The sequence below is a fragment of the Podarcis bocagei genome (genome assembly GCF_964188305.1).
Source record: "Podarcis bocagei genome assembly, chromosome: 6".
Lineage (NCBI taxonomy): Eukaryota > Metazoa > Chordata > Lepidosauria > Squamata > Lacertidae > Podarcis > Podarcis bocagei.
In genome coordinates, this window is record NC_138130.1 from 38,790,207 (window position 1) to 38,805,269 (window position 15,063).

General features: G+C 44.0%; 2 long non-coding RNA genes across 2 annotated transcripts in view; one reads left to right on the top strand and one right to left on the bottom strand.

Annotated features, from left to right (window-relative positions):
* Window positions 1-646: 646 nt before the first annotated feature.
* Window positions 647-5,337, bottom strand: LOC308588638. Its single transcript, XR_014008849.1, has 5 exons — window positions 5,215-5,337; window positions 3,534-3,829; window positions 2,505-2,610; window positions 2,161-2,311; window positions 647-922 (listed from the first exon to the last, which is right to left on the bottom strand). It is a non-coding gene; the product is annotated as an uncharacterized lncRNA (long non-coding RNA).
* Window positions 5,338-10,859: 5,522 nt separating this feature from the next.
* LOC308588649 overlaps window positions 10,860-15,063 on the top strand; it is a 45,368-nt gene continuing 41,164 nt past the window's right edge. Inside the window, exon 1 of the long non-coding RNA XR_014008861.1 lies at window positions 10,860-11,492. This is a non-coding gene — a long non-coding RNA (uncharacterized lncRNA). The remainder of the gene's footprint in view (window positions 11,493-15,063) is intronic.

Sequence of the window (15,063 nt, forward strand, 5' to 3'; positions counted from 1 at the left end):
TTCCTAATCCCTTAAACTTTTATACCAGAGCCAAGCAATTTCATTTCATGCATCCTTCTAATATTCATCAATTATATAAAATTGTCCTAATAACAAAAGATAAAAGTCTTCATCCAACGTCCCTTCCCCCAGGTCCCGGGTTTGTCAGTCCATTTATCCCATTAAGCTAGCACATTAACCTGGTGATCTTATATCCGAGGTTCTTAAATCCCTTCCATGTCCCTTCCACTGTTTTTCTTCATGTTTTCTTTTCACACGTGTGGTCTCCAATTTAATAATGCTTTTACCTCCTTCCAACCAAAAGGTCCCTTTTCCACAGTCCAAACTGAGTTCCATGTAGTACTTAAATGCATGTTTCAAAGTCCCTCCAAACTTTGGGATCCCCATATCTCCAAGCCTCTCACAATCCACTACCACACTCGGAAAGTCCATATGTCCCTGTTCAGGGGGGTCAATCCAACCCCCCATGTCCAGTCGAAACTTCATCTTTCCGAGTCTGATTTTTACGAAAGTCAATTGCCAATTCCAAAGGTTCATGTTCCTGCAGGGCCACAACCTCCATCTGTGGCTCCATTTCTGACTCCCAAAGTTCAGCAGAATCTTCTTCTTTCGCCTTTGCAAGTAATATCAAGGCTGAAATCGGCATGTTTTAATGGTTAGATACAGGAACTGACAAATGGGACCTGGCTGTAAATCAGTGATTTTGGTTGGTCTGGCATTCTTCCTCGCAAGCACTCAGCGATGGCTTGTTTACACAACCAAGATCCACAGGTTATTGTCCTGGGATTGCTGCCCATCCCTTCTTTTGATTGTAGGTTCACTTATCATGACATGAAAGAGAGGTAAGCTGAGAGCTCCAGATCTTGCCAGCAGATGTTGATTTTCTTTCAACTCATTTCAATTCCTGGTTCACCTTTCGACTCTGCTAAGGCAAATGAATATGCTTTGGGGTGGAGGTAGTTTTTATAGTGGGATGTTGGCAGGAGACCTGTCAGCCTAGAAGCTGGCCATTAACTTTTTTATGGTACACGTTGCAAAACTTACGGTGCTTGGGACTGACTTGCCAAAGGCCTTTCAGTGACTCCAAGGCTGAGCTTGGATTTGAACCTTAAAGATCCCATAGTGACAACTCTAATGGACTACATTGGTGATCATATCACTCTCTTGACTCACTCTGTGCTCTGATTTCCCTATACGTCATCTATTTCTGCAAGTAGAGCATGTTACCATTTCAGCATGCTTATTCTATGCTTGTCCATAAGGAGGACCTATTGCTACTGGTAATAAAAAGTGTAGAAGTAAACAAAAAGGATAATAGCCTGGCAGTGGTTCTGCCTGCAACAGTTACTTCAGGAAACAACTGTGGCCGGTCATTCATTTGGATATACAGTATACAGTTTCATTGTGTTTACTAAAAATAAACCTATATATCTGATAGTTATAAGTGTTGTGTGGGATTTTCACAATGTGAATTTCATTAAAGTTAGAGCATTGCCAGCGAGCACCAGATTGAAAGCTGTACAAATTTATCATGACTAGACAACAACTTGGAGACTCTTGGCAGGGCATTTTCCAGTATCAAAGAACCGGAGCTTTGTTTTTGTTTTCAACAGAACAATGAACATATTGTCAACCTGCAAAAGGCACCGGTGAATTCTGCTTCATTCACCTCCGAAAATTGGTATCTAGGATTGGAATGGGAGGCACTATTTGAGGTGGCTCCAATCCTTTCTGGTCAGTCCAAGAAAGTGGTGCTGGGAGACTGCTGCTTCATCCTGTGACCTTACACATAACAGGTTCTTCCTGATCTCCCTTGCTGTTTTTGGACACAAAGCTGTCCAAAGCTGTTTGTCGTTGCATGAAAAAGTTAGCTGTAGGCCTGCACTTAAATCAATAGGGCTTAAAAGGGCTAAACCTTGGTTAGATCTTTCCAATGTTCCAGTAATTAATGGCTTTTCCTATGGCCACTCTAAGGGAAAACTATCCCTTACTTTTACCTCAGGGGCATCGTATAATACAACTTGGGGTTTCCGTTACCGCATTTTACAGCAGCAGTAATGCAAGAATTTACTGCTGATCTTATAGGCTGAGACAAAAGTGTGCCATTTTATGAAGCCATTAAACACCTTGAAATTTTCCCACATTGAACATCAAGCTTACCGTGTTTCCAAATGTTCCCTGGCACTGCCATTCAGTATGTTTAACCCCGTAGTGTAATAAAATTATATGGTTTGACCAGATATTCTGTAATCCTGGGAGATATCACATCTGGACGATGTTTTGAGTGCAATCGAATACCTCAGAGACGTCACTGTCAAAATGAAACATCTCTCTATCACCAGAGCTTGTTAGTAGGGAACACCTGGTCTACGTGCAGCAAGGTTATTAAATTTCTCTTTCACAAAGAGAGCTTTCAAGAACCATTGGGGTACTATTTTTTTATGACCAAGATTAAAATTTTAAACCAGACACATAAGAGCCTCCATTGTTTGTTTGTGGATTACCTGATCAGGAGAATAATTTATGCAAAACGTTTCTCATTTTTCTTTTTCTTTTTGGCAGAGGAAACACCTGACCCAGTTCTGCTGCTGAAGTCCAGCAGCTCTGGCCCTGGAAAAGAAATATCCCAATAGCCTTCTGTAAGATGCTGTTTGACAAAAGAGTGAGGTAATAACTGAAATAACTTTAAATGAATGATTTATGCAAACTTCCTTTATAACTACCTATTGCAGTATTTTCAATTAATCTGAAAAATGCACTGTCTTTCTATACCAGCAACTGGGAAGATCCCTGATGTGATGAACACACCGTATACTCTCGTTTACAAGAGCTGTCTATTCATCTTGATGGAAGGGTGGCCTTGCATATGTGTCACTTTGGCACAGCGGTGGCCCATCCTGTTTTGCTGCTTGAGGCAAATTGGGAACGTGCCGTCCCTCAGTTCCCCCCTGCTGAGGCCTCACTTACGAAGGTTGTGCAGTGGCAGCTTCTGGGTTCTGACAAGATCTCGCCAAAGGTCTGTGAGATATCACTGGAACCAGGCCACTGCTACTGGAGCCCCTTCTCCAGGTATGGGTAGGGGAGAGGTGGGAGCGGTGCACAGGAGAAATGAGGCTTTGGCAGGGTGCGGCTTCTGGTGAGATCCTGCAAGTGCTCCATGAGATCTTGTGGAGCTCTTGTCAGATCTTACTGGAATCTGAATCTTTGTTGTTTGAGGCAGCTGCTGCAGGCCACCTTATGGACAGGTCGGCCCTGCTTGGGCATAATAGAAGTGAATGAGATAGTCAACGCCATAGAAGCTCCCTATACTCCATAGAAGCTCCCTATACACACATGGAGCCAGGGCCGTCTTTACCCGGGGGTGCAAGGGGTGCGGGGCACCTAGGCGCCCAATTCTGGTAGGTGCCAGGTGCCCGCCGCTGAAGCTGCCTAAGCTCTTAACTATCTACCTGTTGTGAAATAATAAATAATTTTGATCAAACTAGAAAAACAAAATACATATATATCTAGGTATTACCGAAATGTATACCTACTGTTTCACTAAAGGACTTTCGACTTTGTGTGCTCGTTTACCAAAGATGTGCCGCGCCAGCTGCAGTGCTTGTCATTCACAACGACGGCACTTGTCAGACTCAACGACGGCATTCCCAACTAAATTTGGGGGCGCAGGGCGGATCTTTGCACCCCGGCGGTACATATGCTAAAGACTTGCCTGCATGGAGCTTTCCAGAGGAAGAGTTTTTTCCTGCCAACTTTTCAAAGTTCTGAAGCACCCATAACTGGGTTTGGGTTTTCAAAAGAGCTTTTTACACAGCCTTCCAGGAGTTCACTGGAAAATGTAGAAAGCCTCCCTGAGCTTTTAACAGGCTATCAAGCTGGCGTCTAGAAAAAGACAAGGATCCTGAAGCTTAAATGTAACCACCGTTAAAATGATTAAGGACATTTAATATCCTAAATGCTTTTGAAAGCTGAGTGTCAGTATACATCTGGAAGTATGAGCAAGAGCTGTGGCTTTTTGAAAGAGCTCTCCTTTGAATTTTTTTTTTTTTACCATTAAACTAAATTACATCTTAAGATAAACACTAAGAGCAGAAGATGATTCAGTGTTTATATGTGTTCCCTCCCATTACTTTTCATATAAAATATTTGTTTTTTAATTTCACCAACACTGCAGAGAGAGAGACTGTCTCTAAGTCACTGATATAAGCCTTCAAATATGTGAGGCTGTTTTTAGAAAAGTAAAATAAAAGTCTTTCCTTTTGTTTAGTGCATGTGGAGAGAAGACCTCATAATTCTGCATGACAGAACAAGCTTGAGTTAAAAAACAACAACCCATTTGCTAAGAGACAGATAATATCCGACATACACATCACAATGTGCATTTTTGCAGTTCCAACAGATGCAGCCAATCATGTGCAATTGCACAACATGATGACATCACTTGCATAGAGGCTGCTACATGTTATTCAATGAGAAGAGAGCACTGCAGCATCTCTGTGGCTCTTGCAGCATGTTTAGAGCATTCTTGGAATAGGACAATATAAAATAAACCTCTAGACATGCCATCACTACGAACCTTTCCCTTTGAAATTCCTCACTTCTTTAGTAGTGTCTCTTACAGGCAAGAGAAAAGAAAGTTGGGCCATGGATGAAAATCCCTATGAAACTTTTTATGATGTTTCTTCTCTTTTTTTTAAAAAAATGGCTGCTCCCGAAACCAAAATAAGACAAATGATTTTATTTTTTCTGATACTTTAACAGCATCAGTTGTAATCCTATGAGTGCAGAATCTTCTCAATGAAATAGTACAGTATTAAATGGGATAGTCAATTATACTCTCCTGTTTTGCACCAGTTTTGTTTAAACTCATATGCCTTCTCTCAACTGCGTGGGAACAGTAGGTAGCTGGGATCCCACATAGCTGGGATTATGTGTGAGTAATCCAACCACATGGGTGGGAACCAAGTGTGTGGGCTTTCCCCACAAAATAAGTGCTGATCCAAGACACTGGGGCACCATGGGCCAGGAGTCAGCTTCGCCTGCCGAACAGCAGCCTGAAGGGGGAGAAGGCAGAGTGACTCCACCTGTGGCTGATCAGCCTTCAAGGACACTGAGGAGAAGGAGTTGATGAGAACCAGCTGGGTTCAGTCTTCTTAAGCAGAGCTGCCAGCAGCAGTCTGATGCTGGTAACAATGTTTGTGGTTCCTGGCCTACCTTGCTGCTTCCTGCTCATCTTGACCCCTGAACCCTTGATCATTGGATTCCCTGACCCCTGGACCAACGGACAACGTGGAATGCCGTTTGCCCAACTCTAGGACTCAACCTGATTTCAGATGTTAACTCTGCCTCCAGGCAAGTACATTTCAGAGACTCTTCTGGTTGGCTGGCCACTCCCACTCCACCAATTGTGCATGCTGTTGCTCAGTAACAAAACTATGACATGGAGTGACAATTCGGGGGGGGGGGGGAGAGAACCATATTATTGGCATTGCCAGTGTAGTTCAGCCATGTGGGAACTGATCACTGATAAGCAGCTAATGATGTCCTCAGAAAATAAAAACGGGGCACCACTTCAAGTCAACCTCATCCACTAATTTCTAGCATTTAAGATTTACCAGCCTAATTTCTTAAGACTTTTTTAATGGCACGAGTGTTCTTTTTATTGGAGGGTTCACTATGAAGTATGATATAATTCTAACCTCCCTCTCTGCAGGCAGGGCTTTGTGGATTGGCAGAACCACTACCAGATCTCTAGTAGAGCTGTTCATGTCAGGCACAGTGGAAGGTTGTGGGGAGAGGATGATTTGGCTCAATCTGGATCAGTTGTGGTACCAGCTCCAGGCTGGCACAGCAATGAGCCCTGGCTTAAGTGCAGGTTTGCATGCTCATAATGAGAGATCATTTAGAATAATGAGAATTTGATTCTCCTAGAACAACATTATATGAAACTGATGAGGCTTGAGTCACACAATTGGAGCCGTTTGGTGAGAGTGTGAGAGCATCTACTTTGATTAAATCCCTGGCACCTTCAGGCAGGACTGGGCAAGATCTCTGCCATTCATCACAGACACTATTGAACCAGATGGACGTGGTAGAAGGAAGTTCTTACTATCACAAAGTCAGCAACAGTCAGTGGTGTAGCGTGGGGGGTGCAGGGGGGGCCGGCTGCACCGGGCGCAACATCTGGGGGTTAGGGTTAGGGGGCGCAAATCCACGGGTTAGGGGCGCAAATCCATGGGTTAGGGGGCGCAAATTACTTGCCTTGCCCCGGGTGCTGACAACCCACGCTACGCAACTGGCAACAGTTCATTTTCGAAATATTATTACTAGATTCGGTCATATTGAAGCATTTCCTCAGTGCAGCAGAAGGAATAGAGAGTTGAACTAGAGTAAGTTGTAATTTTTTTGGGGACGCGGGTGGCACTGTGGGTAAAACGTCAGTGCCTAGGGCTTGCCGATCGCATGGTCGGCGGTTCGAATCCCCACGGCAGGGTGAGCTCCCGTCTTTCAGTCCCAGCTCCTGCCCACCTAGCAGTTCGAAAGCACCCCCAAGTGCAAGTAGATAAATAGGTACCGCTTTATAGCGGAAAGGTAAACGGCATTTCCGTGTGCTGCCCTGGTGCTGGCTCGCCAGAGCAGCTTTGTCACGCTGGCCACGTGACCCGGAAGTGTCTCCGGACAGCGCTGGCCCCCGGCCTCTTAAGTGAGATGGGCGCACAACCCTAGAGTCGGACACGACTGGCCCGTACGGGCAGGGGTACCTTTACTTTTAAGTCGTATTTTTATGATTAAACATTCCAAAAAATTCATGGATTTCACCTCTCCGCCCCCACCCAATGGCTGCGTTCTCAGACTTTTAAATGAAGTTTTGAGTTGACAGAATGAGGTGCTGGTGGGCTCTAAACCTCATAGGTTCTCAGAACAAAGGGAAACAAATGCTATTTGGGTCACGGCCTGAATCCTGCAACCTTTAGAGACTTGACTGACTGAGGAAAGAAAACAAGGCAACCTCATAAGAGAACTATAAATACCATAGGAGTTCGCCATGACCGACACGATGATAAGGAATGCCAGTTTGAAGAATGATTAACCATGTTTTGTAGGTGTGCTGCTGCCAGGAAAAATGTCTGAGCTTCATAAATCCTGTTATTATACTTGGCTCGGCTAAATTATATGCACTTCATTGGAAAAGCAATAATAGGTGACTAGCTGCTTGCTCTCCCTCCGGCATGGGCTTGCTGAGCAGCCTCACGGACATTGCACAGAGTGCATCTGTGACGCAAGTGTCCAGGAATGTGTTGCAAAGCTGTTATTAAACATTTTCCTTATTTTTCAAGTGGAGAATTCATGACTCAGAGATAATTCCTTAATACAATTGATTTAGAGAGGTGTGGAGAAATCCTGCATAATCCATCTTTCCCGGGAGCTGACACATGCACGATTCATTTGCTTGGCATGTGAATGAAGCCACAGGCATCTCTGGTCTGTTCTAGCATCCCTTAACCCCAGTGAAAGAGCAGTACATTCGGAAGCATGGGAGTTCACTGTGGAGGCATGCTCCAAAGGAGAATCCAAAAATGCAACTGTGTTGATCCTAACAGTAGTGGTCAGTAGTGGCACAGGAGCAGCAGCAGGAGTGGCAGATTGGTTCTGCTGCACCTGTACCATGCCAACCTGTGCCCTTCCCCTCTCAGTTACTGGTAGTGACCTCTGCACTTGGGAAGCCAAGTAAGGAATGCTGCCCCACCTGCTTCACCCTGCCAATTTCTACTGAATCCTAGATATCTCCACCCACCAGAGATTTCTATCTACATGTACACACAGCTACTACCCAATTGATTAGGAATCAGCTGACAATTATAGTGTAGTAACCTGTGCATGCTCAGCCTTGGCTAGGAAGACCTGGGTTCACATCCCTGGTCATTCATGAAGTTCACTGGCTGGCCTTGGGCCATTTGCTCTCTGAGTCTAGCCTACCTCACAAGGTTGTTTGGAGGATATTGTGAGGTTAGTCACATTTATGTGTGTCACCCTGAACTCAGCGGGGGCCATGTAGGATACAAATGTAGACAACATCAAATTAACACAGTAGTAGTAGTAGAAGAAGAGGAGTTTGGATTTGATATCCCGCTTTATCACTACCCGAAGGAGTCTCAAAGCGGCTAACATTCTCCTTTCCCTTCCTCCCCCACAACAAACACTCTGTGAGGTGAGTGAAGCTGAGAGACTTCAGAGAAGTGTGACTGGCCCAAGGTCACCCAGCAGCTGCATGTGGAGGAGGGGAGACGCGAACCCGGTTCCTCAGATTACAAGTCTACCACACTTAATCACTACACCACACTGGTTCTTCACATGCTGGTGACGCTCATTTTGAACTGTAAAAAACAGATTTGTAGGGCAATGGTGTTACTTCCCAACATATATTTAATGTAAAGAACAGACACCGTTGTGTCTTTTTATATAGTGGAGGAAAGGCGAGGCAAAAGGATGAATACATCCTGTTTATTACAACTCCCCAACAGTGCAACCTCGGCAAAGCTTTTTTTTAATAAAGATATCAAACCCATTTTTGTCCCACATGGTAGATTAGAGTTTATTTATTTTTCTTATCAGAAAATTCTTGTCAATCATTTTGTTGAAAATAAATGAACTTGGACTAAATTTTATTTAGTCTGTCTCCAGCTCTCAGGTGGTTTTGGTTTACACTATGCTTTAGCTGCATATATCTTGTTTCATCATACTGACATACTTTAAAGATAAATCTACGTTCTAGATTTTCTAAGTCATTCCTTAGAAAACCTAAAGAGCTTCACTCACATCTATCAGTTTTGCAGTCTAAGGTAGGCTTTCTTACACCACACAATTCACAAACCATATTCACCTGTGTTTTCTTAAATGTTTCCTTAGCCCCCTTTAAGTAAGGTAAATGACCCCTAGACAGTTAAGTCCAGTCAAAGGCGACTATGGGGTTGTGGCGCTCATCTTGCTTCAGGCTGAGGGAGCTGGTGTTCATTCAAAAACAGCTTTCTGGGCCATGTGGCCAGCATGACTAAACTGCTTCTGGCACAACGGGACACCATGATGAGTGCCAGAGCGCATGGCAACACCATTTACCTTCCTGCCGCAGCGGTACCTATTTATCTACTTGCACTGGTGTGCTTTCAAACTGCTAGGTTGGCAGAAGCTGGGACAGAGTGGAGTAGGTGGCACTTTGGTCTAAACCACTGAGCCACTTCTTTTTTTATATATATATTTTTATTGGTTTTTCACATTTTTTATAAACACAAACATTACACAATACAAAACAAACAAACACATAAAAAACATATATAACTTCAAATCCTTTTTTCTTAAACCTTAGTTCACCGACTTCCCCATACCTCCCCTTTCTGCATCCCAATTCCCAAATTTGTTTCAACAAATCCTACCCCTTAGTTTTATCGAATTTTCCCTTATTCTTTTCTTTTACTTAATCTTTTACAGCTGTAATCCCCTTTTGTCTAAAACTTCAACATTTTAGCATTCATTAATTTTACAATGTTTCTTAAGATAACCTTTAAATTTCTTCCAATCTTCATCCGCCGTCTCTTTCCCCTGGTCACGGATTCTGCCAGTCATTTCAGCCAGTCCCATGTAGTCTATCACCTTCATCTGCCATTCTTCCAGAGTGGGTAGATCTTGTGTCTTCCAATACTTTGCAATAAGTATTCTTGCTGCTGTTGTAGCATACATAAAAAAGTTCTATCTTTCTTAGACACCAATTGGCCGACAATGCCCAAGAGAAAGGCCTCTGGTTTCTTAGGGAAAGTACATTTAAGTACCTTTTTCATTTCATTATATATCATTTCCCAGAAAGCCTTAATCTTCGGGCACGTAAACCACTGAGCCACTTCGGCTTGCTGATCAGAATGCTGGCAGTGTGAATCTACGCGATGGGGTGAGCTCCCCTTTAAGTATATATTATATGCCAGCATAGCAGCTTGTAACATCCTCAATGCTGAATTGGATGTGAGTTGAACTAGTTGCCTTTATAAAGGGATGAACGTGAACCAGAATTTGTTCCTTTTCAGACACATTGAACTTGAAGGAGAACTGGTCCCTTTTTTAAAATGAACTTTCTAAGCTCTGGAAATTAGTCCTGTGGAAGCAAATCATGAGGTCATGCACACTCTTACTGCATGGGCGTAGCCAAGATTTTTGTTAGGAGGGACAGAACTGACGTGATTGATCAGCTAAGCATTTCTTTTGTTTTACTTGATGGGGGGGGGGAGCTGCTCCCCTGTCTCCCCCCTTGTCTACACCCATGTCTTACTGTCTCGTCAGTTGTTTATTGCACCAACTCTTCCACTTCTGTTCCTGTGTTGGCGGAGGGATGCCTGAAATGGTGGAGACACCTACCAGGTGCTCCCAGGCCTCCTTCATGAGCAAGAATCCAGAACATACAGAATTCTGGCTCACAGGAGCAGACTTTGGGGGTTCTGTGGGCTTTTCCTCTGTGTAAAACATGGGTGGGGAGAGCTGGCATGGGACACAAGTGTTTGTGAGGCAACAGTGCACAGCTCCACTGTCTCCTAACAGTTGAGATCATGAGGAGAGACTGCCCAAAGGAGGTCAGAGCACCACTTTATAGCTACCACCTCAAGCAATATGAAACCAGGCCCACTATTAGGTTGACACCGACTAGCATATAATGATGGGGAAATAATAAACTTCCCAGCCCTGCCCAAAGCTGTGTCTGGCTTTGGTCTAGTAATCGTCTTTGTACAAAACGTGTCAGACACTTACTGTCAGGTTGATATAACGGGGCAGTTATTTGAATCCCCCCCCCCCAGCAGATTTAATCTATGGCAGACACTTGTATTAATCAATGGTGATTGGTGAATTCAGAAAGGTTGACTAGGTGAATGCCGGCTGCATTCTCAAAAGACACGCTAGGATAGTTATGTGAGCCAAAAAAATGCTATTTCTGACATTTGCCAAGGATGGTGTCAGGAGGGTTCAAGACAACACAGAGGGCAGGGCTTGATTTGACCCCAGGTCTAGCCTCATAATCTATTTCAGAGCCACAATTTGCCTTGCTGGAACATATGGAGTAGGTGACTCTGATCATGCAGAGCACATTTTCCTGGCCACAGACTAACCCTCATGATTCTCTTCTGGTTATGAGGAAGAGTTTCACTTTACAACAACCCTGTGAGGTAGGTTAGGCTGAGAGTTGGTGACTGGTCCAAGGGTTTACCAGTGAACTTCATGGATGAACAGAGATTTGAGTCTGGGGCTACTACATCTCACTGCTTCACATACCATCCAACGTTCCTTTGATGAAACTAGAAACATCTTATTTAATAATTATTATTATTATAAGTGGGATGCAGGTGGCACTGTGGGTCAAACCACAGAGCCTAGGACTTGTTGATCAGAAGGTCGGCGGTTCAAATCCCCGCGACAGGGTGAGCTCCCGTTGTTCGGTCCCTGCTCCTGCCCAGCTAGCAGTTCAAAAGCACGTCAAAGTGCAAGTAGATAAATAGGTACCACTCCGTCGGGAAGGTAAACGCCGTTTCTGTGCGCTGCTCTGGTTCACCAGAAGCAGCTTAGTCATGCTGGCCACATGACCCGGAAGCTGTACACTGGCTCCCTCGCCCAATAAAGTGAGATGAGAGCCACAACCCCAGAGTTGTCCGCGACTGGACCTAATGGTCAGGGGTCCCTTTACTTTTACTATTATAATTATACCCCACCCATCTGGCAGGCTTGCCCCAGCCACTCTGGGCGGCTTCCAACACATATAAAAACATGGTAAAACATCAAACAATTAAAAACTTGCCAATACAGGGCTGCCTTCAGATGTCTTTTAAAGGCTGTATAGTTACTTATTTCCTTGGCTTGGGGGTAGCATAACTCCACACATACTAATCCAGGACTGTCCCTGGAAAATAGGGATGCTTGGAGGGTCTCCTCTCATAGCAAAGTGTCTGCTGTTCTCCATCTGAATACTGGAAGAAGTCCAGATCTCCATGAGGTGGTGAGGCTTTCCCACAAAGTGGAACTATTCAGTTTGGCAAGATATGGCAAAGGCAGTTCACACGGAGTGCTTTCGAGCAGGGCCTAGAATGTTCCATTCATTTGCACTCAGCCCACCCTGCTGCTAAGTTCTTGCAGATCTTGCCAAGGGAAGTGAAAAAGGCCTGCTGAGAAGATGACCTCTTCAGCCCAGGGCTTTCTATAAAGCATATAGGGACCTGTCTGCAGACCTTTGGGATACAATTACGAAATCAGGCATTGAGCCAGAATAGTGGGGCTGCTTCTCTGCCATTCTTTAAAAAAATGCCATGTGATCTCTAAAGGATACAAGCAGTTGGGACCTCAGGATCCCATTCAATTCCCCTTCCCACCCCCCACAAAAAAGGCAATTTGGTTCGGTGATTATAGAATTCATTAATGCATGAGAACACGCATAAAAGGAGACACCCTGAGCAAGAATCTACAGAATTATTTCCAAATCCCTGTATCAAATGAACTCTTGTTACTTTAGCTGACAAGTGCCGTCTCGCTTCATTCATTTAAATAAAAATGAACAGTATTTCTCCCCCTTATTAAAAAAAAAAGCTCTAACTACCAGGATTAGTTTTTACAATGTTTTAAAATATGCAATCATTAATGACTGGGGGGGGGGGACTTGGGAGCTGTAGAAAAGCTGTGCCTCTTTCTATTACTGGCACCAAACCAAAGCTGTTCCTCCTATATTTATACATTGAGTTACAGAGATAAGAAACATTTTTTGGTTAAAAAAGAGGGGGGGGCATGTTAAGCAATTTTGCATACAAAAATGTGTATCTTAGGAGTAATTTGCACTAAAATGCTTTATTTACATGAGGTTTTTTTTTAAAAAAAACCCAAAGTTCTTATCAATGGATTTTCATAGTTAACATGCATCTCTGTCTTCAATTCATAGAGTCCTTTCTACAGGTCCGTTACATTTGGTGTGAGGCATTGATGCCATAGACATTGGGGGGGGGGGTTGAGAAAGAAGGGTGTAGCGATTTCTCATTCTTTTGCTTAGTGTATGTGCAGTTTTTGTGTCAGCGTTGGAGGAATTGGTTCTTTATTTATCTGTTTTGCTTTGTTTGTTGTGCCAGAGGTTGGAGAGCCCAGAGCATGCATTTATGGTTGCGTTTAGTTGATTGCAGTGAGTTTTGTTTGTGAGTGTGAAAGGGAGGAGGGTGGGGTGTTAGGTCAGATTAGCCATATCAATTTGTATGCTGTTGGAGTGTTCATGTTGTTGTCTTGTTGGGCTGTTTATGTGAAGCCATACCAGTTTCAGTTTGTTGGTTAGCTTTTCTAGTAGGGCTGTTTCTCAGAACATTGGCACAGGAGGGCCAGATGCACCTTTCCCTGGACAATCTCCCCAGCTCCCGTCCTTTTCTTTACCTATATTCCTGTCTGGGGGAGAGGAACAGAGCTGCAATTCGGTGCTGGGAAACCAACTTGAATGGAGAACCCCCTTCTCACTCTGTTCTACCAGGATGCGTAACTGGAGAGCAAGATTAACCTCTTGTCAGATGAGACAACATAAACCTGTAAAGAGGAGAGTGGTTGAGAGACCCATGCGTGTCATTCCCTCATAGCTAACCACTGAGCATTCCCAAATCTTTGGCATGTAGGGGAACTGCTTACAGGCCACACAGCAAGCTTGCTTAGCCATCCATCAGCTCCAATGATTCTTTAAAAAAGCAAAACTAACAATTGCTAAGCAGATGCCATTTGGAGAAGAATGCTGGTGTTCATATTGCAGAGTGGGGCTTATGTTTATGTGAATTTTTTTGTTTTTTTGGAATGTCAAGATGAACAGTCTGGGCCCCTTCCCTACTTACACCAATGTAAATCAAGAATAATTGCTTTGAAGCAAGGGCCGCTGGAATCCGGGCTTGAGCGAGACGGAACTCAAGCCCTGGGGGGGAACAGGCATTCCTACCCCACTGGTTTTGTGTAGTTTAGGATTTCAAACACATCCCCAAGCATTGATTTTAGGAATGCAGGGTAGGCTCAGGCAAGAAAGCAACAGATGGATTCATCTGTGCAGGCTTGCTTATGACAGGGGGGAAAGGAAGGGGGGGGCAGGCAGGACACCCAGCTATTGGGGAGATGCAAGCTTCCACCTGCCATCTAATTGTGAGCTGTCTCTCACAGCATTTCACCCCTTTTTGCCCTCTCATAAAGTGCTCTCTCACAAAGACATTTTTATTAATACCACTGTCATTCACATGACAGGAGCAGAGAGCTGAAAGACATTCCCGCAGCATAATAAAATTATCCCTTCTTGGGGGATTAAAGCGGGGAGGGGGGGGGGATGAGTGGCCACATCTCTTCCGCACCTGCCCTCTCCCTCTTTGTCCTTGTGGAAAAAACAGCCAAGGAACTTGGTCAACTTAAACATACCTGCTTAGAAGACGCACACGATTTACTGTATCTTGCTCACCAACATGATAATGTCCGTATGGGGTATTAGTTAGGGATGGACAGCGTCCAAAGAACAGCACATTCAACCTCCAAAGTGACAAGGGAATAGCATATACAACAGCAGTAGACAGCCTTGGTTTTTCCTAGGCTAACGACAGACCAAGGAAATAGTGGCGTTAGCAGCAGTTGCTCAGTCTGCATGAAGTAATATAATCTCTAGCCTTCTCTGTTCCCTTCAAAATTTAATAATTTGTTTCTGGAAGTTAGATCCTGTTTTCCAGTTGCAATAATGGGGGGCGGGAACTGTTGGGTTTACTAAAACAGAAGAGACATTCTTTGGGGGAAGGAACTATTGTTCCACTCTCAACAATATACTGTTAAATAGGAATGTGGGACCTTTTCAGTGAGGCAGGCTTTTTACAGGAAGCAAAAAAAAGGAAAAAAAAAAAGGGGGGGGCTCGTAAGCTAAGCTCAGGCCTAACACACCCTATTCAAGTTCCCACTTTTATTTACATCTGGCATTCTCTTTCCTTTGGCTTTTTTGCATAGAGTTCACAAAGTGCCGTAGAACCTTGGGAATCAATTTAAAACAGATGCTGTTCAGTG